Below are 26,831 nucleotides of genomic sequence, written 5' to 3' on the forward strand. Positions count from 1 at the left end.
AATTTGGAGGTGGAGGTTTTTTCCACAGGTCCGATCAGCCAACCTTAAGGTGCTCTGAACATGACCCACCCTTGGCTTCCAATCCCCACACTTTGCAATGTTAGTATCCACCTTCTTAAGGGTTGGTGGCCAAAGCTCACATGCCTGTGGCCCTGGAGTAGCACCCAGATGTGTCACGAGTACAAAGTCTATGAGAAATGAAAAATGTCAAACACAAAGAAATGAAAACTCAGTTTCTGTTTTAATGGTTGCGTCAGGGGAAGGATTTGTTCAGCCACAGCATTTTCCTGGGCTTCTCATCAACCTCAGGGAACTTGAGTGCAGGAGTCACGTGGTATTTGGGCAGTGGCCAACTCCACCCTGGTGTGGCTTGGGTCAGTTTACACAGCCACTGTGCCAGGTGCATATCACTTCTGTAACTCCCCAGTTGTCTACCTAGTAAAACGCTCAGCAGGGATTTAGAGGCCAGGTTGAGTTTCAGGTATTCATCTGCCTTTCTCCTGAGTCTTGTGGAGCTGGTGCTGGAACTGACTTCACAGTGTTGTTTATCTGTGATCACTGGCCTCCACAGATGGCTGCAGAAACAAGACACAACAAAGAACACCCGTCAGCAAGGCTGGAGTCCAGAATTACCTTTAGGAGAAACCCCAAGTGACCCAGAAAATCTTTGTTTTGGTTCAATGACACATTTTTCAATTGCTCTTTCTATTTCCAAACCTTACAGTGAATTTGGGTATTCAGTATGAGAAGACCCCTGTCATATATTCCTGCACATTTTCTCTTCAAAATAATTCTAGGGCATGGCCTTCCAGCTGCACACACATTCACATTCTTGTTGTGATTTATGTTGAGATTGCACTAAATTTATAGATTAATTTAGAGTACAGTGGACACATTTCTTTTTCTTTTTTTTTCAGTTCCCATGAAAGGCTTTAAAGAAGTCCACAAAGAAAAAAAAAGCATCAAACCTCGATAATATTTCATTCAAATGGAAGAGTAGAGTCGGAAGAGCATACTCAGATGTCATCTTTACCATTACTATGATCCAGGGATAAAAATGAACCTTTCAATCTTTGTTACATGTTCATTTCATACTTAGTAACTCCATGAGTTCTTGTTTTTGTGATACATTAGTTAATTGACATTTACCCCTTTAAGCAGTTTTTTTAAGAGAGAGAATTTTTTAATATTTATTTCTTAGTTTTCGGCGGACACAACATCTTTGTTTGTATGTGGTGCTGAGGATCGAACCCGGGCCGCACGCATGCCAGGTGAGCGCACTACCGCTTGAGCCACATCCCAGCCCCCCTTTAAGCAGTTTTTATGCAAAGAGGTTTATCTCACATTGAGTCAAATTCCTCTGCAGCTGTCTCCTATTCTCAGACTTCTAACTTTGTAAAGTACAATGATTATTTTAAGCTACTGCAGTAGTGACCTAGTCTGAACGCTATGCCAGTTCTCTGGAAAAGTTCTTTGACTTTGAGGCTACATAATGTGCCCCAGAAAACATGTACAATGTTTTTTGGGGAAAAAAGCATCTTGAAGTATGTGATTGCTTTGAGTGGGCACCATTTCAAGAATTAGTCTTCCTTTACAGGACAAAAAAATATTATAAATATTATTTTAATATGAGTATACGATCAATGTAACTCCACATCATGTTCATCCACAAGACTGGGATCCTACTTAATAATATTTCAAGATGCACTCTATTGTCATGTATATCTAAACCAATAAAAATGCATTTATATAATTAAATTAATTATTCTTTTAGTGCCCAAACAGGAAGCTCTTAAAAGCCACATGTGCATTTTCCTTATTGTATTCATAGATGCTTCATTACGTTTGTGACCGATGGCAATAGGATTTTTGTTTCTCTTCTATTGTGTAATTATTTGAAGGTTATGCATTTTCAATGCATTTCAGTGATATCAGACAAGCTCCTCTGGCCCACTTTCTGGGTCATGACCTTGGTTTTCTAGGAAGGTGATTCCTTGAAAAGAGAAAGACAATCTGCCACTTCCTTTGGCAGATTGTTAACCAAATACCCCACACTAAATTGTTGTTCCTCTCCAATTAGTTGTAAGCACCCATCTCAGCTATCAGAGGGGGCTTATGGGTTTCTTTGTGCACTACAAGGAAACCTGGACCATTAAGCCTTCCCTGCCAGTCAAGGAAAGAAATGTGTGACCTGGGTCCCTCTTATAAGCATCAGTTCCCTTGGTGATGCATGAAACAGAGGAAGCCACCAGTGTGGGGACAAGCTGCCTATTCCCAGAAGAGTCATTTTAGTTCACAGCCTGGTCCTCACCCTTGGCCCTGTGACAGCCTGCAGGAATCCACATCCTACCTCTAGAAGATGTCCACCTGTGTCATTCCTTAATGCTAACAGTACACTTGTTCTACATCAGAGACCTGGAAGGTACCTTGGCTTCAGAAGGGTGACTCTTCATCTCAACACCCAATATTTCTCCATCTAAACACCCACTGATGTGAATGGTGTCTTATAAAAGCATGACTGCACAGTCATGACCAAGTCTGGTCCAGAGGTTGACAACTGTGGCATTCCACCAGGAACTAAGCTCCTGATTGAAACAGGACTGAATAACTGAGCATTGCCCAGGGGCCCTGTTGAGATGTCATGGATGTGGTGAGGCACACAGGTCTGTTGGGAAGATTTTGCATACAGACCTGTTCTCGGAAGGTCTGTTGGGAAGATTTTGCACAAGCTAGGGAAAAGTTCTGAGGATGAGGAAACAAATGTTCTACCAAGGGAATAGCTAATGCAGATGTTCCCGTATCCAGATAATGTCTGCCTCCTTTCATGGCCCCTTCCACTCACCTAATCATCACTGAACCAGCTCAGGGGCAGGGGAGGCCAGTATGTAGATCCCACCAACTTCTGTGGTTCCAAGGTTCCAAGGCCCATTGTGCCTCACAGAGACTTTCATGAGGCTTAACCAATAAGGCTCTGGGACTCAGAGAACCTGAGTGAACCACGGAGACAGAGACAGTTGCCTCTCACTACTTATCCTGGTTGCCTCTCGCTCTGCTCTGCTCTGCTCCATATCACAGCTGCCTCTAACTCCTTATCCTTATCTTTATCTTATCACGTCCTCAATAACTCTCTTCCAGAGAAACCACAGTGGTCTTCAGGTAAGACATCCTGACATACAATGGTATCTTTTGGGCCACCACCCACATCATCTATGTGATGACTTCCAACCCTGCTGGGTACTGGGGAGGGCAGGGGACAGTTGTTCCTTCCAACTGATAGACTCTCCAGAGGGAAGTGGGTAGGGGCCCAGGCTGTAGATAGCACATTCTTACCTCCCATCTCAGCTCTGGGTCACCGAGGATGAATCCTTTCATCTCTCCTAGAAACCAAACACTGAGAACACCTTGGGCACCTACTTCTGGCCTTGCTACTTTGTCAGATTCAAACCAAGTACTGCTCTAGGCTTCTGGGGGTGATTCATGGGCAGCTCCCTATGGCATTGGGGCTGGCAGTGGAGTGCAGGCTGGTGGGGGGGTGCGTTTTGAGCTGTTTTGGACTCCATCTGCTCTGTTGGTGGCCAGTTCTGAGCTCTCAGGACAGACCTGGCCTTGGGAGGCCTACCTGCCCTCTCCTGATTCCTCACTGTTTTCCTAGCCCTGGCTTTTTGCCCTTCGAGACCTTAAACAGGTTCATCAGTACTTAGTTCCTGGCCTCAGATCCTTTCCTTCCTGAGATGTCTGTGGTGGTTTCTCTTTAACTCTGTCCTTGGCAGATTCAGGGAGCAAGTCAGACAAGTTCCTGCCTTCACCAAACTTGGAATGAGGCGGAATTGGCCAAGGGAGCTCACAGTTACCAAACAGCATGAAGGGTCCCATCAGTCAGGCAGTCAGAAAGATTCGTGAGAACTCACACATTTAGCAATTGAAATGGGTTGTGAAAAGGTGTCAATGGAACAGAAAACAGATACTAGGTATGGACCCATTTATATGACAGAAAGAAAGAACTGATAAAGTTGATACCGCAAATCAGAGGATGCCCCAAACCTATCTCTTACAACCATTGCTGGATGGCTGTGTGTGTGTGTGTGTGTGTGTGTGTGTGTGTGAGTGTGTGTAAGAGAGTGAGAAGAAAAGACCTTTGGTCCTGTTGATCATGGAGGTTTCTTTATCTTTTTCAGGCTTTATCAGTTGTGCTGTCTTCGTGAAGCCATTGGTAGAGTCCACCAGTCATGGACAAAGAAAATGCCATGGATACTTCCAACCCACCTGAACCGAACATGGTGGAGAAGACAGATCCACAGTTCAAACCCCGTGGGGCCTCCAACAACATACTGACCTATTTAATCAATAGACAACTGGGGAGGCCCAGATATGATGTAGATCTGTCCAAGTGGGTGTGGATGCTCACATGAGCTACCCCACAGTGGAGTGGCCTTTGCCACAGTGTCATTTTGTCATGGGACTCCCCTATTCATCTTTATTTGGAACTATACATTTGAAAAAAATTACAACAAACCTTACCCATGTTTGATCCAATAATTAATTTGTGCTTAACTCCTTTTTGTTTTGTGTGTTTTTGTCATAGTCGCCTTGGGTTACACTGTACAGGGGATCCCAACCATCTCAACACTCCATGCAGGGGCTTTCAGACTGAGAGGAATGGTGACATCATTCTGCCCGTCACATCTTATCTACCATTAATTTGAATACATGTGAAGGCATACCTTTGTAGGACTTGGACACTCAAAGACTTGTCCCAAGTCATTTGGAGAGACATTTAACATAATCCCATGTAAAACCTAATGGCTTGCCCAGATGAGAATGAGACAGGGATTGGACACGAGACAAACTGGTGGATAAATGCCTGGACTTTCATTTCTAATTCATTGCTAAGTCTTTCCTTCCTCTTCTGCTCTCCCAATTCATGGAATCTCCCTTTCCTTACCCATGAGCACTGATTGCTCTGCCCCAGCAATGCTTGGCTGTGGTGAGAGCGAGGAGGAAGCACTGAAGCTAAATGAGGATCAGGGATGCTAGAGTGACACATCAGAGGAGGAGGAGATAGCCAGCCCCCTATACTCCATGGTCATCCAAGTGCAAATAAGATTTATCATAGTGAGCATCATGTTGCAACAGGGAGATATTGTAGCATGATTCCATTGAGGGAAAGAAGCAAGCAGGTCAGAGGTGAATGCTGGATGGTGATAAAGGCAATAAAAAGCATTGGAGCAGGGCTTACGCATGTAAAGTGTTCCACGCTACCACAGCAGGAACTTCTGGTGGAAGTCTGTTCTCAGCTCAGTGGGACCTCAGGGCAGTTTGTTCAACCCCTCCACATCTAGTGGCTAGTTCCACAGTCTCTATGCATGGAGCCGTAGCCTTCCTCCACACTTCAAGTTTTCACTCATCCACAAAGAGTGGTGCTTCCCTTGTGACAGCTGCTGGGGTTACAGCCTGTAACACAAAAGACAGAATCCCAAGTCCTAATGGAGTTTGGCTACTGTCACTGCTTCTAAGCATTCTGATCCATGGAGCAGTTCCTGGGAGAGGAAAGGGGCAGTGGGAGCTGTTGTAGCTGCAGGTCTCTGGGAAAGTCCTCCTTCCAAAGCAACCCCATACCCTGTGGGAATCACAGAGAAGTCTGAAGTGGGAGATACATGGACTGTGGATTCTGCCACCTTCTACTGGAGTCTCCATTTTGACCAACATGGAAGCATGTTCCCTGAGAGCAACAGTGGATTTGGTCAGCCCAGTCAGGTTGTGAATCAGTCACAGCCCTGATTCCAGATTCCTCTCTGGACAGAGGGAACCACTCAGTCCCTGGGGAGCATCAGTTGTCGGGGTGGATATGTTCCCTTCACCTTTGTAAATGGCACAGCCCAGAATGCACTTGCTTTCATAGGCAGGCCCAGCACATCTGCCCTTTAAACGTTTTACCTCAGAATATGTTAATTTTAAGGCTGTTCGCCATAATTTGGGAGGCAAGTCCCCATCATCTCACCCTCATCAGGGAAGCATCCTGGTTCCCCTAGAGGACTCTGGAAGCAGGAAGTTGCAGGTTGGGTTAAATATGTGTTTTCAGCAAATGGAACAAAAATAACATGAAGATATGAGCAGATGTCACCACAATTTTTTGAAGTTCCAGAGCTTCCAAATAGCATGCTAGAGATGGGTCTAGATGGGCTGATAGGGATGCAACCATGAAAAAAAAGAAAAATAATGATATTGAGCAGAGTTTGGCAAACTATTAAACTATTAACTATGGTCCAAATCTGGCCTGTTCCCTGCTCTCCCCCACACCCACCCCACCCCAGGGAACCTCTATCACTTAGCTACATCCCCAACCCTTTTTATTTTTTAGAGACAAGATCTCACTAATTTGCTAAGACTGGCCTTGAACTTGGGATCTCCTTGCCTCAATCTCCCTAGTCACCAGGATTATAGGGTTGTGCCATCATGCCTGAATCTGGTTTGTTTTAAAGAGATTATTGTGACCTAATTCATACAACATGTAATTCACCCTTTTAGGGTGTACATTGCAATAATATTTAATATAGCTACAGCACTGTGTTTCCATCACTACTGACCATTTTACAGTATTTTTGCTTATTAAAAAAAAAACTAGTACACACTGCTTGTTACTACCTATTCCTCCTGCTCATTTTGTAAATCAATTTTGCTATAACATGACCACATCATTCATTTTCTTGATGTCCATTGCTGATTTGGCACCACAATGACAAAGCAGTTACCACAGAAACCATATGGTTCTTCAAAAATTAACTTGTCCCCCCTCATGCCACTAGTTAGCATAGTGTCCCCCATATGTGTTCCTCTTCCCAAGGTTTATCTGGAATGCTGTTCTGGGTGTGGGACTAGGTAAACAAATGGCAGCAGTGACATGTAGGTTGTTACTATGAACCTCACTCCATCCTAGCATGCAGCTTCATAGTGGTCACAGGGAATCATTTTTCCGCTGAACCTAGTATGAATCAAAACTGTAAAAAAAAAGACTGCAGAAAAGAAAGAGAGAGAAGGGGGGCAGCTCATCAGTAATATAGGTTTATTTGGGATAAACAGAGAGGTCTCAATGGAGATTAGAACTATCTTCCACTTACAGCCTAGGGAAGTTATAGGGGAGTGAGGGAGTGGGGGAATTTTTGCAGTTAGGACATTGCTAGTGCACTGTCTGGGAAGGGTCCTTGTGGTCATTACTTTCATTCTTTGTGGTAGTCACTGTTCCATGTCAGAACAAGGTGTTTCTCAGGGTATCAGTCCCAGATAATAATTCCCTTTCTTTGTGTAATGATGTAGTATTGTTTGGGGTTTAGGTCAGTGTGGGTCAGAGTGACTGTGGGGTGAGAGTTATTCTACAATGAAAAATGTTTCAAAATGGCCTTACCTAGGTTGAGTTCTCCCTAACAAAAACTTCATCTTAAGTCACAGACAATTCATGCCAAGACACATGCCCTAGGGCCACTTATGGGTCCCAATCCAATATTCCTGTCCTTGAACATGAAGTGAGTATGGAAACTGTCAACCTACATCCACTAGATCTATCAGAGAGGCTCATTAGGATCACTTGATACAACACAAAACAGCAAAACCTCAGAAGAATAGCTACAGATGACATGATCTTATATTTAGAAGCCCAAAAAACTCCTCCAGAAGACTTCTAGAGCCATAAATGTATTTAGCAAAGTAGCAGAATATAAGACCAACACTCATAAATTAATCACATTCCTATACTCCAATGATGAATATGCTGAAAAAGAAATTTGGAAAACTATCCCATTCACAATAGCCTTTAAAAATACTTGGGAATCAATCTAACAAGAGAGGTGAAGGACTTCTACAATGAAAAACATAGAACATTAAAGAAAGAAACTAAATAGGACTTTATTTATTTATTTATTTTTATTTTTTAAAAGAGAGAGAGGAGAGAGAGAGAGAGAGAGAGAGAGAGAGAGAGAATTTTTTTAATATTTATTTTTTAGTTTTCGGCAGACACAACATCTTTGTTTGTATGTGGTGCTGAGGGTTGAACCCGGGCCACACACATGCCAGGCGAGCGCGCTACCACTTGAGCCACATCCCCAGCCCCTAAATAGGACTTTAGAAGGTGGAAGGATCTCCCATGTTCTTGGATAGGCAGAATTAATATTGTCAATATGGCCACACTGCCAACGTAATTCCCATTAAAATTCTATTGATGACCAGGCATGGTGGCACACACCTGTAATCCTATCAACTTGGGAGTCTGAGGCAAGAGGATCACAACTTCAAAGCCAGCCTCAACAACTTGTGAAGCCGAAACAACTTAGTGAGACCCTATCTCTAAATAAAATACAAAAAGGGCTGGGGATGTGGTTCAGTGGTTAAGTGCTCCTGGGTTCAGTCCCAGCCCCAAAACAAAACAAAAAACAATATTCCAATGACATTCTTCATAGAAATAGAAAAAGCAGTCACAAAATTCATCTGAAAAAATAAGAGACCCAGAGTAGCCAAAGCAATCCTTAGCAAAAAAAGTGAAGCAGAAGGCATCACAATATCAGACCTCAAATTATACTATAGAGCTATGGTAAAAACAAAACAAAACAAACAATAACAACAAACAAAAACCCAGCATGGTACTGGCACCAAAATAGGCATGAAGACCAATAGAATAGAAGATACAGAGACAAACTTACATAAATACAGTTGTCTGGTCATAGGCAAAGGTGTCAAAAAACATATGTTGGAAAAAAGATAGCCTTTTTAATAAATGATGCTGGGAAAACTGGAAATCCATATAGAGCAGAATGAAATTTAACCCCTATCTCTCACCCTGCACAAAAGTCAACTCAAAGTAGATCAAAGACCTAGGAGTCAGACCTGAAACCCTGCACCTACTAGAAGAAAATGTAGGCCCAACTCCCCAATTTGTTGGCAAAGGTACTGACTTCCTTAACAAGATTCCTAAAGTGCAAGAAATAAAATAAAAATCAATAAGTGGGCTGGCATTAAATTAAAAAGCTTCTTCATGGCAAAGGAAACAAAAGCTTGAAGAGAGAGCCCACAGGATGAAGAAGGTCTTTGCCACCTGCTCTTCAGTTAGGGTATTAATATCCAGAACATACAAAAATTCAAGAAACTTTATACTGGAAAAACAATCCAATTCATAAATGGGCAAAAGAACTAAATTGACACTTCTCAAAAAAAGAAACATATGGCCAAGAAATATATGAAAAAAATGCTCAACATCTATAACAATTAGGAAAATGGAAATCAAAACTACATTGAGATTTCATTTCACTCCAGTCAGAATAGCAATTATCAAGAATACAAATAGTAATAAATGTTGGTAAGGATGTGGGGGAAAAGGTATAGTCATATATTGTTGGTGGGACTGCAAATTAGTGCAACCACTCTGTGAAGCAGTATGGAGATTCCTCAGAAAACTAGGAATAGAACCGCCATATGACCCAGGTATCCCACTCCTTGGTATATACTCAAAACATTTAAAATCAGCATACTACAGTGATGCAGTCACATCAATGTTTATAGCAGCACAATTTACAATAGCCAAACTGTGGAACCAACCTAGGTGCCTTTCAACAGATGAATGAAGAAAATGTGGTAGCTGGGAGTGATGGCACATGTTTGTAATCCAAGTGGTTCAAGAGACTGATGCAGGAGGAACTTGTGATCCTCCTGCCTTAGTGGGCTCCTAAGCAACTTAGTGAGACCCTGTCTCAAAATAAAACATAAAAATGGGTGGGGATGTTGTTCAGTGGTTATGCACCCTTGTGTCCCTGGGTTCAATCACTGGTACCAAAAAAATAAAAGGAAATGTGGCATATACACCCAATGGAGTATTACTTAGTCATAAAGAAGAATGAAATTATGATATTTGCAAGTAAATGGATGGAAATGATGACTATCATGTTAAGTGAAATAAGCCAGTCCCCAAAAGCAAAGTCAAATCTTTTCTCTGATATGTGGAAGCTAATTCAAATAAGGGAGAACGTACAAAAAGAAAAGAAAGAGAGAGCAAAGAAAAAAAAGGAGAAGGAATTTCATCAAAATAGAGGAAAGATAAGTAAAATAGACAAAAAAGATTGAGGAGAATGAAGAAGGGGCGGGAAAAGGGAAGAACAGTGGAATGAATCTGATCAAATTTTCGTATGTGCATGCATGGAAGTGGTACAGTGAGTACTGGCAGCAAGTGTATCCACAATGCTCTAATTTTTCAAAAAAAAAGTAAACTGCAAATGGAGTGAAGAGGGATCAGTGGAGTGGAGGGAGGGGAGGGAAGGGAATGGAATGGAGGGTAGTGCTGAGGATTGAATTGGAACCACTTATATTCCACAATTTTGTGATAATGGGAGCAAGTCCTAGCAAGAGACCAGCGCCCCCTCCTGGTGGTGGTTAAGATCGACGCATCCTGTCACAGCACCAATTTTGTTAGGGTGAGCTGTACAGTTTGTTTATATCTGTTTCTCTAACAAAAAGTACATAACTTCCATTCAAGGGCAGGGGAATATTAATTATCCAGCACCACACTCTAAGTCTACAAATTTTTGGGAATGTCCCTGACCAGGGGTTGTTTATGATTAGTTGACACTCCTTTGCAAATCATACGAAATCAACCTAAACTGGATGAAGGGGTAATATGAAACTTACTGATGCACATAAGCAAATAATCCAGCTTATGGCTAGTTTTGGTTTTCAGTGGGTTCCTATGATCCTTTGACATACATGCATCATTGCTTGCATATTTGTGTGTGTGTGTGTGTGTGTGTGTGTGTGCGCGCACGCATGTGTACAAGAGGCTCATTTTGAATAACCCCTGCCTCAACCTTGGAATCAGTCATTTCTCCACTCAGTCTCTGGAACTAGAAAAATAGCATGGTTTTGCTTGATGGTTCCACGGGAATCTAAGAATTGATTGCTTGATCTTAGAATCTTTATTCCCATTCCTCTTGAAAGATGGACACAGTCATGTTACCTAAGTGCTCAAGTTTTCCTTTGCACCCCCCAAATCATTAAAGACAATTTCCCAGGGATGAGGAGAGGAAAAGAGGAGACAATGAGAAATGAAATTGATCAAATTATGTTATGTGCATGTGCAAACACATAACAACAAATCTCACTACTCTGGATTATTATAATGTACTACTACTACTTGTACTACTACTACTACTACTACTACTACTACTAATAATAATAATAATAATAAACTGTTCTGCAGAGAATTATTGGAGAAAGGAGCCAAAGAAGGGTGCTAAGAACCTGTTGCAGGGGGAGAAGCATAGCAGGCTTATATGAGATGTAATGAGGAGAAGATGTAAAGGCATGGAAGGTGGAAGGTGAGAGAAAGAACTCTGCTAGTGGCAGAAAGACTCCCTGCAATAGGAAAATTCAAGGAGGAGGATAGAAGAGGGAACAATGGGAATTTCCACGTCACCTGGAGACCCTGCCTTCTCCTTTTTCTCTGGGATCCTGTAGGGAAGGCAACCTTTCATCTCTACCTTCTTACAGTTTTTCAGCTGAGCTTGACAATTAAATTGATGTAACACAGATAAACTGGTGAAAAGCATACAAATTTATTTCACATATTTTATATGACAGAAAGTACTCACAAAGAACAAAACCCCACCAGGGGTACATGTGTATTCCCAGCCATTCAGGAGGCTGAGGCAGGAGGATCACTAATTCAAGGCCAGCTTCAGAAATTTAGTGAGACCCTGTCTCAAAAATAAAAAATAAAATTGGTTGACAGGACACTCATCTTTCCAGCCATAACAATTCGAAGGAAGTGGTACACACCCAATATAAGGACCAGAGGAATCTGGCTTCAACAGTAATTGTGGGATTTCTGTGGTGATGCCTTGGAAATAACCCAAGCTCAAGGTCCCTAATTCCCAAGAGAGATGCCTCAGAATGAATTCAGGGCAGTGGTTATAGGACCTAAAAACTCTCCTCTCTTACACAATAGCCAATATGGGACAGAGACAGACCATTTCTCTTCTAAAAGACTGCCCACTCAAATGTATCCTCCATCACTTTCACCCTGACAATCTAAAAAAAAGAAAAAAAAAACCCAGAAAACAAAAAAAAAAAACTGACTCATTTTCTATTGCAATACTATTTGACTCCAATATTGACTCAAATATGAGCTAAGAGATTCAGAATAGTGGCCTCCAAATGGTAGCCAAAATTATGATATCATTCTGCAGAAAATGGATGGAACCAGAGACCATCATGTTAAGTGAAATAAGTCAAACTTGGAAGGTCTAGGGTTGTATGTTTTCTCTCATATACAGAAGCTAGAAAGGAAAAAGAAAAAGAAAGTGGCCCGAGGTGGGGGGTGTCCCATGAAAATCAAAGGGATATCAGTAGAGAAAAGGAACCAAGTGGTGGGAGGCAGGGAGGGAGGGAGGAAGTGTTGGGAGTGATAATGGCCAAATTCCAACTAGCATATGTGAATATGTAACAACAAATTCCATCAGAAACTACAATGCACCAATAAAAATATGGAAAAAAATAGTACCACTCTGCAATCAGACTTCTCTTGCAGGAGATAAAGCAAATGGTCAGAACTCCCCTACATCAAAGCCTTTGTGGCCCTATACCAAAACCTGCTCCTGTGCAAAGACAAGATCTCACAAGGGGCCTCTAAGGCAACTTCCCTAAATTCAGATACCTTGACCATTGTTAAACCACCCTTTTGTGTCTCCTGGCCAACATCTAAAGCAGCCTCCTCCATATGATCCTTCCAGGAAGGAACCCCACAGGCTACCCCCTTCTCCAAAGCTACTAATCCCTCAGCATACCCAAAGCAGGACCCATGAGGGTCTTTATGACACTGCTGCCTTCATGTCACCACTCAGGGAGGTGGCTGGGGCAGAGGGGACTGTGAGGGTACAAGTCCCCTTTTCTGTTACAGATATTCATCAGTGTATGGAAAGACTAAGTAAATACTCAGAGGACCCAGAAAAATTTGCTGATCATTTTGAATCCTAACCATGACTCTTGATTTGGCCTAGAAAGACATTCAGTTTATCTTGACAGCACACTTCATCCCATTGGAAAGGGAGAGAATTTCTGAAGCAGCTTGCAGGGAGCCATAGCCTGGGTTGGACCGCCTACTATTTTAGTGGCACCCCCTTCTCCAGAAAATCTCAATTAAACTTCCCCGGAGACCCCCACCATAATTGTTCTTAAGGCTCTCAGCAAACTTTGTGTAAAAGTATTTTCAGGCAGGGGGTATACTTAAGCTTGAAGCAGCAGAGCATGTTAAGAAAGCAACCCAAGGCCTTCACAGAGCATTTGCATTTCAATAGACAATAGTCAGGTCCTGCAGAGCTAGCTGGAGGGATAGAAGGGGACTATAACTCTTCCTGCCTTGGGCGCTGATTCTTGCAGACAGTGTCCTTGATTTTGTATCTAGGCCTGGGTTCCACTGTTCTGGAAAAAGCTGCTTTTGTGTGGACTTCTGCAGATTGTGAGTTCGTGAGTCCCTCCCCTATACACTGGGTATAAAGTTCTGAAACCTCCTAAACTCAGGTTTCAGAAGGATTGATGGACAGTGGCAAAAGCTCCCCTTCTGAACCTGGCTGCAGCCAAAAACCTGCTTCCTGCTTATCCTCAGTGTCCAGTCTCATCTGTCCAACAACACTATGACTGCTTCCTTGGCTATTTGATCAGCTCTTCTGTTGCCCAGGGACTCCTATGACATGTTCCTTTTGATGTCCCAGCAGTGTAGGACAGCCACCCTTTTGGGGGGAGTCACAGCTTCCAACAGCTACAAGATCTGTTCCTTATGGTTAATGGGGGACTGTCAAACTATCAAGAGGCCTCTTTCTTTCCAAATGGCTGTGTGACAAGTAACACCAAAAACATGTATTTGGAGCCTGTGCCCACATTGAGCTCTTTACTTTGTTCTTTCATTAGGGCTCTAGTTAGAGCAATTAGCTCAGTCTTTTGAGCAGAGGTCCCAATGTGCAAGGAGTAAATCTCTATTATTTTTTCCTAGGCTAACTACTGCATACCCAGTCTTCCTTTGACTATTGTAGACAAAACTGCTACTGTCTGTGAACCCTTCCTCCTCCAGGTCAGGCAGGTCTGGGTGGCTGGCATAGGTTTGGAGATCATTTCCTCACATGAACACTCCACCAGGAGGTCCATGGGCATTAAGGAGGCTGGATTGAGTGTATTACATGTTCTGATACTGACTTCAGTGTTATCCAAGAGAACTGCCCGATATTTTGTGAGTTTCTTTCCTGTCATCCATCAATGGCCCTTTATTTCTAAGGTAGTTTTTACCCGTTGTGAGGTGAAGACGTCAGGATGTTGTCCCCCCAAAATGTGTGTGCCTCTGTTACCAGGAGGGCTGTAGCCACCACCACTCACAGACATCCTGGCCACCCAGGGGCCACCCCATCAAGGTTCTTTGAGAAACAAGCCACTGGTCTGTGTTGTCCTGGGAATTAAACAGTACCTACGTTTTGCTAAGAGACCCTAATCATCAGAGAAGGTAGAAAGAACTAACCAGAACTTAAAGTGGGTCCAAAGTGAATTCTCACAGGATACTTGTGAAATATGGGAGTCCCATTGCACTCATGAGAATTCAAAATTCACCTAGAACCAAGCTAAATATCAGCCCTTATGAAATGCTATATGGGCAACACTTTCTGTCAGAAGAATTTACATCAAATCCTGAAACCACCTAACTCATTTAGTTCCTAACTAATGTGGGCAAATTCCAACTAGCTATTCAAACTCTAGGAAAACAAATCCTTCCAACTCCTAAGGATGGAGTGGCCCTATAAGTAAAACCAGAGAACAGGCACTAATAAAAACCTGGAAGGAAGGATTCTGAGAATCAATTGAGGCCAAAAGGGAAAGGTTACTATCAAGTGATTCTGGCTACCCCCACAGCTGTAAAAGCAACAGAGATCAACAGCTGGATCCATCTGTTGAGGAAAAAGAGAGCGCCATCTGGCCATCACACCCTGCTCAAGGAGAACTGGATCAGCAAGTCAGCTGAAGACCTCAAGTTCCTTTTAAAGAAGCAGCCACAAAAAAGATAAACAAGTGCTTTCTGATCCTCTCTCCCACCTGATGTGGGCTCCAGTTTGGGGAATTATCTTTCTCTGTGGATTCACTGTATTTGGAGTTCTACTATTCTTAAAGACTACACTCTCAAGGATAGGACACTTTATTGTCTTATTAACATGAGGTTACTTTTTCAGATGACTCTTATCTTATTAAAAGTCTCATTCTGCCTTTCCCCATTTCTCATCCTGACTCTAGCAGTGGTCTTTACCTTATGATCATAATTTGGCTCAGGCCAGCCTCTGGGAGAATCTTTGCATCCAACATATCTGTTCAGAACTTCAAACCTTACCCACTGTCTTTTAAACCAATCGAATTCCCAGTTGGCTAAGGACTGTTAGATATGCCCATCTTCCAGCTCTACAGAAAACACCAATATCCCAGTCCATGCCCAGCTAAGGACTACCAGCAAAATGACTCTCTACCTGAAATGTCACAGTGGTCATTCATTCTGGCTAATGATCTTAGATGATTTGTACAACTTCCAAATTAAAAAGATGACCAAAAACACAATGACTGAAAGAACAGTTAAATTCCAGTCTTATCAATATAACCTTATTAAGACCCCATCTCACCTGCTAATATGGGGGAATATATTACAACCCAAATGAGATTCAAGTTCCAGGCACCCTTCTGAATGCAGAGGGAACAGAATCCTAGGTATAACTTGGGAAAATTAAAAAAAAAAAAAAAAAAACACCTTTGCCACCACTCCTTAAAAATTACAGAGAGTCCACTTTAATTCCATGGTGACCCAAGCAGCCTCCTTTAGAAAACCAGTATGTTTGTCATGGAAACCATTCTTGAAAAAAGGATACCTTATTAAATAAAAACTCAGGCTATTTTCCAAACAGATCCTCTGCTTGCACAGATAGCTTTCTTTGGGAGATCTGCTCCACCCAGTTATAAAAGTTCAACTGAAAGGATTCTCATTGATGTAAAAAGATATTTCTTACATTTGGAAAATAAAACCCTAGGGGTAACCCCAGACCAGTTCTATGGCCCCTTCCAATTTCTGACAGAGGCTGTGTTGGCCAGAACTTTATCCACATGGGAATCTGAAAATAAGAAACTAACTTGCATTTTCAATCAAACTTACCTTCTGTATGGAGACACCGGAAATATTCTTCCTATGTGGAACCAATTCTTACTTGTATCTACCAGCCAACTGGATGGGAACGTGTGCACTGCTGTATCTAGCTCCAAATATGAGATACAGCCCCTCACATTCAATCTGTAATCACACCTTTAATAACATGTATTAGAGCAAAACAGGCTATACAACTAATTCTTCTCTCAGTAGGACTGGGAATAGCCACTGGAACTGGGAAAAGGGTGAAGGAGATGTAGAAGGGCTTAGGCAGTCAGGGCAAGATGGCGAGTGAGGAAGTTAGAACAGGGCCAGAACAAAGGAGAATGGAGAGGTCTTCTGATGAGGTCAACTTGTAAGACTGGAAAACGCCGCACCACACGACACAGATTACCAAAGAGGTTTCCGCTTTATTACAAAAGGCTGTGTGTTTATATAGGTCTAAGAGAGGTAGCAGGGCTGAGGTAGATAACAGGTCGCCCGTTTATTGGCAAGCTCTTCCATATGTCAGTTCCGGAGCCCAAGAAGTTAATTCTAATTGGGGCTAAGGCTTCCCACCAGCAGGGTTTGAACACTGGCGCCGGCGGGAACGTTTCACGCCAGTGAAAGAAACAAAGAGGAGAGAGAGGGTCGTTAGACGCCATGTTGGGGTTTTTTTTCTGGGGTGCTGCCGCCGTTATGTTTTCCCAACACAACTTCCTGCTTGATGAAAGTGCTCATGAACACAAGCAGGGGACCCAATCAGACAGACACTTCTGTACTTATGCTCCTAAGTGGGGAATCCAATAGAAAAATGAAAACACATGTATGGACACAGGGCGCTCCAATTTACGATAGTGAAGCTAGCTAGCATGGACAGGGGAGGAGATAAGGGAAGGAGGAAATTCCAGAGACCATAAAAAGAACAGCCCAAAACTCCTCCACTGAATTCCCAGCAATGGGGCCCCTTCTCTTTGGAGAAGTCTATGTCACTTTTGCAATAAACCTGCTGCTTGCTTACTAGATCTGTGCCTTGTTCTTCAAATCTTTGCTGAACAGAAACAATAAATCCAGCACCCTTAGACAGTAACAAGGGGAGGGTCTAAAGCCTCCCTCTCCTATTTTCAGAGTTTGTCTAAAAATCTGTTCAATAACTTAGAGAAAATAGCAAAAAGTGTAATTACCCTTCAAAACCTGATAGATTAATTGGCAGCAGTCACTCTCCAAAACAGGAGGGGACTAGATTTGTTAAGTGTTGAAAAAGGGGGATTATGTCTCTTTCTGGAGGAAGAATACTGCTTTTAAGCAAACTAATCTGGAATTGTTACAAATACAACAAAGAAATTAACACTGAGTTGCTTAGGGCATCTCAATTCCTCAAATTTGTATTTCTGCTGGAAACATATATGTAGATAAAGCAAAATCCAAATACCAGTAATCAATCCTGTTGATTTCTAAATGTAATTTAGTCCGATAATATTTAGAGAACACCAAATTTACCAATATAGGAAGCATTGAATCATTTTAATACACACACACACACACAGAGTCAATATCAAGAGCTAATCAGCAAAAAGGCTAATAACTCAATCAACAACATTATAAAAGGGAAATATTTGTGTTTTACCTCAAACCAAGTATCAGGTTACTCCCAGCACTTGTAGTCCTCAGGTTTTTGAATAAGACAAGAGTTTTCCTCTAATGCTGGCCATGGGTGTACACAATTGTGGTTCAAAAATAAAACTGTGTGCTGGTCAGATGCAGTGGCACATGCCTGCAATCCAAGTGACTTGGGAGGCTGAGGCAGGAGGATTTTAAGTTCAAGGCCAGCCTCAGCAACTTAGTGATGCCCTAAGAAACTTAGGGAGACCCTGTCTCAAAATTTTTTTAAAAAGAGCTGGGGGTGTAGCTAAGTGGCAAAGCATCCCTGGGTTTAATCTCCAGTACTCACCCCCCCCCCCCAAAAAAAAAAACCCAAATCCCCAAAACCAAAAACCTGTGGGCTGGAGGCATACCTCAATGAAAGAGTATATACATAGCATGTACAAGTCCTTGGCCTCAATTTCTAGCACCATAGGAAAGTAAAATAAACAAAAAATGAAATTGTGAGACATGATCTGCAAGTGTCATTCATACCCAGAGAAGAGAAAGCACTCACTCAATTTAACCTTGAATTTCCTCCTTATTAAATTAAAAATTCCCAATAATTTTCAAAGAAAACTTATGCAAAAGAGTAGGGACAGAACTGGGTTAAATAATGTGAAATTCAACATGCAATTCATTTGGGAAATTCAAAACAATGTTCAGTAGTGACTAGAGACCATTACTTCTGGGCATTCACTGTCATTAAATAACAAATATTGGGCTGGGGATATATCTCATTTGGTAGAGTGTTTGCCTTGCATGCATAAGGCCCTGAGTTCAATTCCCAATACCAAAAAGAAAAAACAAATACTGAGTCAGTCAATGTATGCAATTTTACATTGAAGATACAAAAAAAAAAGTTCTTCAATTTTGGTAGATTTACGAAATAAGATACAAAGACTAAAACTTCAATATGTATAATGATATTGAAACAATTTAATGGTAATATAAAAATGAAAGTTTAGGCTAGCTGACAACTTGAGACCAGTAACTGTCATTAAAACAAGAGGCACAAAGCCAATGAAAACAATAGCTTTATCTTTAAGTTTTTTATTTTTATAAGTTGTCAATTTATTTATTTAAATTGTCAGATTAAATTTTACACACACTGTGTACAATACAATGTTCACAAGTATTTTTCATTATACATTGTTTAAAACTAAACAATTAACATGTGCATTACCACATTATTTATCTTTTTGGGGGGAGTACTAAGGATTAAACTCAGGGCCACTCGACCATGCCAGCCCTATTTTGTATTTTATTTAGAGATAGAGTCTCACTGAGTTGTTTAGTGCCTTGGTGTTACTGAGGCTGGCTTTGAACTCACGATCCTCCTGCCTCAGCTTCCTGAGCTGCTGGGATTACAGGCAAGCACCACTACGCCCAGCTTATTTATCATTTTTAGTGAGAATACACAACATTAGCTCAAAAATTTTCAACAATAGAATATATGATCACTACTTTAGTCACTGTGGTATACAGTAGGTCCCTACCGCATACTGCTCTAATCTAAATGGAATACCCTTTCACAAATACTTCTCCTCACTACCTCCTAATGGCCCCCACCACTGGTAACTACTGCTCTGTCTTTTCCTATTAGTTCAACTTTTTAAAAATTCCCCAAATGAGGGAGATCATGTGGTATTTATCTTTTCCTGCCTGGTGTATTTCAATTAATATAATGTTCTCCAGATTCATACATGTTATGTCAATGACAGGATTTCTTTCTCTCTGTTCCCAAGAAGTATTGAGTTGTGTTTTCTTTATTCACCTGTGCTGATGGACACTAATGCTGATTCCATATCTTGGCTGCAAAACACGGGAGAGCAAGAATCTCTTAAACATGCTCATTGCATTTACTTCAATGTGTGCCCAGTAGTGGAATAGTGGGATCATATTGCAGTAATAGTTTTATTTTTATTTCAGAAAGCTCGTAAGTTTATATAGAAAATGTTTTTATTATCTTCAGTATGTAACTAAAGAAAGTATTGTTTTATCTAAAAGGGCCAGGATCACATTTAATTGAATAAAATTATACCAAATACACAATTCTTCTGCAAAATATAATCCCACAGTATAATGACTGCAGATGACAGATGGTTAAGAACAGTCCCTGTTGTAAACTATCAAGAACTAAGTCAACTAATTAAGTTCTGCATTTACAAATCAAAATTATCCCAAAACATGTGCTTTCAAAAGGATGTTTATGGAGCAGGAGCAACACCAGAATTTTTTAAAAGAAAACTAATTCACACAAGAAATTATAATGTGGAAAAAAGCACTCAAATGATGTTAGGGTTTGGATCTGGAATGTCCCCTAAATGCTCATGGATTGAAGGCTTGGTCCCCAAAGCAACAATATTCAGAAGTGAGATTTTTGGGAAATGATTGGATCATGAGGGTTCTTATCTTATCCATGGATTAATCAACTGATGGGTTCATATTTGAATGGAATATTGTGAGGTGGTGGAAACTATAGGAGGTGGGGCCTAGTTGGAGGAAGCAGACCACTGGGGGCGTGTACTACAAGGGTATATCTAGTTCTCTGACTCCTTCCTCTGTTTCTCTCCTTCCTGGCAACTATGAGGTGAGCAACTACACCTGTCATGATATTTTGCCTCACCGCAAGCCCAGAAACAAAAGTACCAAGTGAATATAGACTAAAACCTCTGAAATTGTAAGCCAAGATAAATCTTTCCTGCTTTAAATTTTTTTCCTCAGGTATTTTGTCACAGTGATGGAAAGATGACTAACACTAACAAACATTAATTTTCTCTCTATAAATTGAAATTTACACAAAAATATTCAAAGGCATTATAGGAGACCCAGGACCAGAACATAATCAAATACAATGAGGATGAACATGTAAAATTAAACACCAAATTGGGTTCAATTTTGGGAGTGAAAAAGCAGTAAGGGCATCCATGGTGATTGTAAGACTTTAAGTGCCCATCCAGAATATTCATTTCAGAATACACACACTGAAAACATTTTTGTTTAATGAATATTTAAAGAACAAGGTCAAATCAAAATTAAACAAATTCAAGTGATTGCAATGTCATGAAAAAAATCCCATGCCATTCTATTATAAAATAACGTAAGAAACAGGAAACCTGGGAACTCCATTCCCTGCAGGATCTTAAACCTACAAGTTCTTGCCAAGCAACCCACTATGTTTCATATTCATAAAGTGTAAATAACACCAGACTTTAAAAAATTTTTTTTAGTTGTAGATAGACCCAATACCTTTATTTTATTTATTTATTTAATGTGGTGCTGAGTATTGAACCTAGTGCCTCATGCATGCTAGGTAAGCGCTCTACTACTGAGCTCTCTACACAACCCCAGCCCAACACCAGACTTTTAAGGAGCACTTTTGTTGAATACAAATGATACTAAATACACAAGTAAATTATAGGAAAAAAATTTAAAACTAGAGTTCAATGACCACTATCAGATGATTCCTGATGGTTAGTGAACAAGATGAACAATAATTTGCTTATTTTCATGGTGAAATTATCAGGAAACATTTTAAAAAGATAACAACACATGAAGAAGATCAATTCTAAACTTTAACCAAAAAAATTATATTAAGCATATAAACATGGTGCTAAATGAAATGCAAAACTGGCTGCAAGGGCAGCTGCCACAAGCTGTCCTAATCCCACACCAGATTTCTTGGCATGTTACTTTCCTCCTTTTCTGGTCACAAATATCTTATATGATATCTCATGGACATGGCCAAGACCAAGATTAAAATGAAAACATCTCAGCAATATCTATCCAACCACTCTGTAAAATAAAAGGAAAATTACCTCTCTAGCAGCCAAATGCTACTGCCATGTTAGACCAACACCAGCTCAGCCATTCACACCAACTGTTTCTCATTTTCAAGTTCAAAACCACACAAAACCCAATGATCATGAATGGGGCTGGGGTGGTGTTTTATTTAAACAAATAAAATCATCTGAAAAACTCACCATGTTGGTATATAAAGTATAACACTGAGGCCAGCGTAGCTTTCACTGTCATTTATCCAGAAGCTCATAGGACACGTCTGTTACCATCACATCTGGTAAGACGTTAGGACAAATCATATACTCAATTGGATCAGAATCACAACACAAACCACCAATTAAGAAATAAAATTATTAAACTTACACTTATGTGATCACCGTAGGCAGCCACCCAGTTCCCACATCTGGGTGGGGAACTGCTTATAGAAGCCCAGTTGTACAATCTATCCGTTAATGGTCACGTGGTAGGTCTTCTTTGCCAGTTTATGGCCCCGCCTTCAACAACATCATTGGAGGATCTGAGATGATAGACAGGGAAACTGTCCACTCTCTCCACGTTTAGAGGAGGAAACTGCCCATACCTCAAGGTCCAGTTCATACTGTAATTGCTTGTTATTCCGTGTGCCATACCTCAATGCCCATATCTGCCTTTGCGTTACCTTAATTTCTGCTTCCTAACATTTCTGATTTTTGAAATCTGGCTCACCCAATTTATCCAGACCCAGTTCAGTCATACCCTCCTCCAGGAAGCCTTCCATATTTATTCCTCTCACCTTTACTGGTAGATGGGAGTTTTTCTTTGCTATTAGGTGGGCACATGGATAGACATCAGAGCTGGGATGCCTGAGAATGATATGATCTCTGGAATCAGATAACCCCGGGTGAGGCACGGTGTGGTGGACCCAAGACTTGCACTTGGAATGTTGGGAAACCAATTGAGGTTGCCGTAACTGTGGGAAAGACAGGGGGATCCAACAAGTTAACTCATAGCAGCCTCCCAGGATTGGTCCCAGCAAATAATTCAAACAACTCTCTACTACTCTGTTCTGGATTTCCATATCCTTTCCTCCCTTTCTGTCTGTGAAGATCTTGCACCAGCACCAACAACAACCCCCCACCCTGCCCCCATGGCTCAAACTTAGGACTTGTCCCTATCACCTCAGTGGCTTAGTCACAAGCCACCTGCTCTCTGAGGCCATCCCTGATTTCATGTTCCCTTCCCCAACCCCAACAGGAGCAATTTATTCTGTTGTTTTAGGATGAATGATAGCAGAGCTTTGGATGAGCAGCAAAGATCATCAAGTGCCACAAGTATTCAAGAACACAAGGGAACACAGATATTTTTTCAGAAGGCCATCTGTGGAGTGATTTTTGCAGCTGCACTCAATTTCTGAGTCTACACAAGAGGGACCCTAGCTAGAGTTGACTACCTTGAATGTTGAACTTACTACCCCCAACTGTGGAAGGGGGATCACATGGTCTCTGGGTCATGTTAGTTGCATTAGCAGAGTCACTGTACAAGTTCCCTTGGGAGGGACACTCTCTAATGATAGCACTGTTCCACTCATAGGGAAGATTATTTTGAGGTGAGAAAGTGAAGCTGCATTGTGTGACTATGCAATATTTCATGATGATGCCTTACCTGCCCTGGAACTTCACAGCCAACAGTAGCTAGGAAAGATGTCCTCATAGTTTTCTTCAGAAGTCTGAAGAAAGAGCAAAATAAAATTGATTAAAATCAGTTCCAAGTGGTTAACCTTTGGGGCTGGGGTTGTGGCTCCAGTGATAGAGCACTTGCCTGGCATGTGTGAAGCACTGGGTTCAATTCTCAGCACCACATATAAATAAATGAATAAAATAAAGGTCCATCAACAACTAAAAAAATATTTTAAAAAATCAATTCCAAACTGTGGTTTAAGAACCTAAAGCACCAGAGACAACTGGATTACTGAGCAGTGCTAAGAATACAACCGTAATAATCCAACTGTCTACATCTAATGTCTTAGCTTCCTAAATCTTAGTTTGGAACAGATGAGAAGCAGAGAGGATGGAATGGGGAGATGATAATCAATTGTAAAAATTTCACTTAGGAGGAATTCAGCATTTTTTGTTTTGTTTTGTTTTGTTTGGGGAGAGTCCTGGGGATTGAACTCAGGGGCACTCAACCACTGAGCCACATCCCCAGCCCTATTTTGTATTTTATTTAGAGACAGGCTCTCACTGAGTTGCTTAGTGCCTCACCATTGCTGAAGCTGGCTTTGAACTTTCAATCCCTCTGCCTCAGCCTCCCAAGCTCCTGGAATTACAGGCATGCGACACCGTACCTGGCTAGGAATTCATTTTTGAGATCTATTGCACAAAAAAGGATAAGATATGAGGAAATGGATATTTTTAATAAGCTTGATTTAACCATCCCACAATGCATAAGTATATCAAAACATAATGGTATGTGTATGCATGAGTGTGTGTGTGTATGTTGTAAGGGTAAAAGAAATTGAAGTTAAAGTATAAAAGACCGGGCATTGTAAAGTTTCTAAGCTGCAAAGCCTGAGTTAAAATGTAAAGGACCAGGCATTGTAAACCTGCTTCTAAACTGCAAAGCATGGGTTAAATTCCTGAGGCAGTTAAGACAATGCCCTACTGGCCATTTAGTTGATTTATAGCCCGAGATCCTGTGCAGCTTGTCACGTAGGCATTCAAGGCCCAAACCAATCAGTTTGAATGTAACCCCCTCCTTAGGAATGACCTATCACTCCAGCCTGACCTGTTCCCGCCAATGAATGTACTAATCAAGTCTAGGAATTGTTGTTTGACTTTCCCGTGGTGTATGATGATTTGTTAAAGGAGACTGTGATGTATGTAAAGTCCCGCCCTCCCCAAAAAGTGTACTTAAGCATTGCACAACCCCTGCTCTGGGCTCTGGGCTGCTTTCCCTTCTCGAGTGGGCACGGAGCCCCAGCATGCTGGTTCAATAAATCCCCTTCTGCCAATTGCATGAGTGGTCACTTGGTGGTCTCTTTCTCTGACGCTTTGCCGGACCCTTACAATGAATGTATATGTATATATGTATGTAGATGCTGAGGGCCATTGCTAAGTAAGAATGATGCATGGCATGACCCAGGTCATTTGCAGTGACATTGCATGTAAGGTGACCTTGCTCAAGGACCAGGGCGGATCGGGGTTTAGGGCGTTCCCGGTTTAGGACAATCCGGGTTTAGGGCGGTTCCAGGTTTAAGGTGTACCCTGCTGGGAATAGGGCGTATCCTGCTGCCTCAGGCTCGCCTGCTCTTTGAGTTCCCCGTTGAGTTCTCACGGGATTCGGAGAGTATTTGGGATGCAGAACGTGGAATTTGGCAGAGAACGTGGATTTCCCCAGAACGTGTGTAGAGTGCTGGTGTGAGTTCGGGAATAAAGAATTGCTGTTTGAATCTACAAGGCTGTGAGTGGCTCGTGATTTTGTGCCCAGCCAGACTGCGGCATGTATATGTATGCATGTATGTGTGTGTGTGTGTGTGTGTGTGTGTGTGTGTGTGTGTGTATATATATATATATATATATATCTCACAGGTATTGTCCATGGAGGAGGGTTTATCCACTAGAATCTTGCTGCTCCTTTATAAACTGATTAAAAGTGGGTTTTTCCAGAGTTAGGTTTTTGTGATAATACCTTGATAAAGATCCAAAAGGGCAGGGGAGTTGTTATAGGTTTTGTCCAGCAATCACTGAAGTAATGAATCTAAGAACTTAAGTAGGGCTGGGGATGTGGCTCAAGCGGTAGCGCGCTCGCCTGGCATGCGTTGCGGCCCGGGTTCGATCCTCAGCACCACATACAAGCAAAGATGTTGTGTCTGCTGAAAACTAAAAAATAAATATTAAAAATTCATTCTCTCTCTCTCTCTCTCAAAAAAAAAAAAAAAAAAGAAGAACTTAAGTAGCATGGGGAGGGAAGAAGAAGAAGACTAGGATGGTTGCAATGAATCCCATTTCCAGGAACTCCCAATTCAATCCATGCTTGTTGCTGATGCTCATCCCTCTGACTGACCTTTGCAGATGGACAAATGGCTGGATCCTCTCAATGCCTGACCACTGCCCATATCCTACATCATAGTTCACCTATGTTTCTATTATCTCTCGTCACAAGTCACTATTGTTATATCCATAGTTTATCTCACATCCATGGCCTGTCTAGAAAAATGATCAATTTGTGTTCTCTATTAAGCATTCTAGATAGAAGTTTAAGAATCTGGGCTTGAGGCATGTTGCTTGAATTAAAATTGCAGCTCTTCTTCTTACCAGCTTTTTCTCTTTCAGAGATTTTTTGTTTTTCAGTTGAAGGTATTTAGCCCATTCAGGGTGCTATAAAATATGCCCCGGACTGCACAATTTATAAACAACAGAAATTCATTGCTTGGGCTGGGGCTATAGCTCAGTTGATAGAGTGCTTGTCTTGCATGCACAAGGCCCTGGGTTCAATCCCCAGCACCAAACACACACACACACACACACACATACACATAAAAAAATAAAAAAATAAAAAACTTTAAAAAAAGAAATTCATTGCTCAAAGTCTAGAGACTGGGAAGTCCAAGATGAAGGTCCAATCAGATTTAGTGTCTAGTGTCTAGTGAGGACCTATTCCTTATTGATGCCACTGCCTGTGTATCCTCACATGGTAGAAGGGGCAAAAGAGGCTCCCTCACACCTATCTTCTATGATTTAGATCTTAAATGTTCCCTAAAGGTCATGCAGTGGCACCTTTGGGAAGTAGAGCCTAATAGAAGAAAGTTAGGTCATTGGGGTCATGTCCTTGAAGGTGATATTGCGACCCTGACTCCTTGTTTTCTGACTGCCATGAGGTGAGCAGATTTGCTCCACCACAAGCTCCCTGCCATGATGCTCTGCTTTACCATAGAGCCAAAAGCAATGCGGTCATCCAAACATGGACTGAAACCTCTGAAAATATGAGCCAAAAGAAATCTTTCCTCCTTGTAAGTTGATTTATCTTAGGTATTTTGTCTCAGCAATTAAAGCTAACACATTGTCCTATAAGGGCACTAATCCCACTCATGAAGAAAGACCTAATCACCTCCCAAATGCCCCACTCCTTCATATTATTACATTGAAGATTCTGACAGGAATTTTGGAGGAATACCAGTATTCAAATCATAGCATGTGTCCCTGAACCCCCCCCCCCAATTTATGTCCTTCTCACATGAAAA

General features: G+C 41.5%; 1 long non-coding RNA gene across 1 annotated transcript; it reads right to left on the minus strand.

The window, feature by feature from the left end:
* Positions 1 to 259: 259 nt before the first annotated feature.
* LOC139703252 (uncharacterized) lies at positions 260 to 23,951 on the minus strand. Its single transcript, XR_011705651.1, has 5 exons — positions 23,854 to 23,951; positions 23,255 to 23,318; positions 22,386 to 22,562; positions 21,977 to 22,130; positions 260 to 575 (listed from the first exon to the last, which is right to left on the minus strand). It is a non-coding gene; the product is annotated as an uncharacterized lncRNA (long non-coding RNA).
* Between the last annotated feature and the right edge of the window lie 2,880 nt (positions 23,952 to 26,831).

The sequence above is a fragment of the Marmota flaviventris genome, chromosome X, assembly GCF_047511675.1.
Source record: "Marmota flaviventris isolate mMarFla1 chromosome X, mMarFla1.hap1, whole genome shotgun sequence".
NCBI classification, from domain to species: Eukaryota; Metazoa; Chordata; class Mammalia; order Rodentia; family Sciuridae; genus Marmota; species Marmota flaviventris.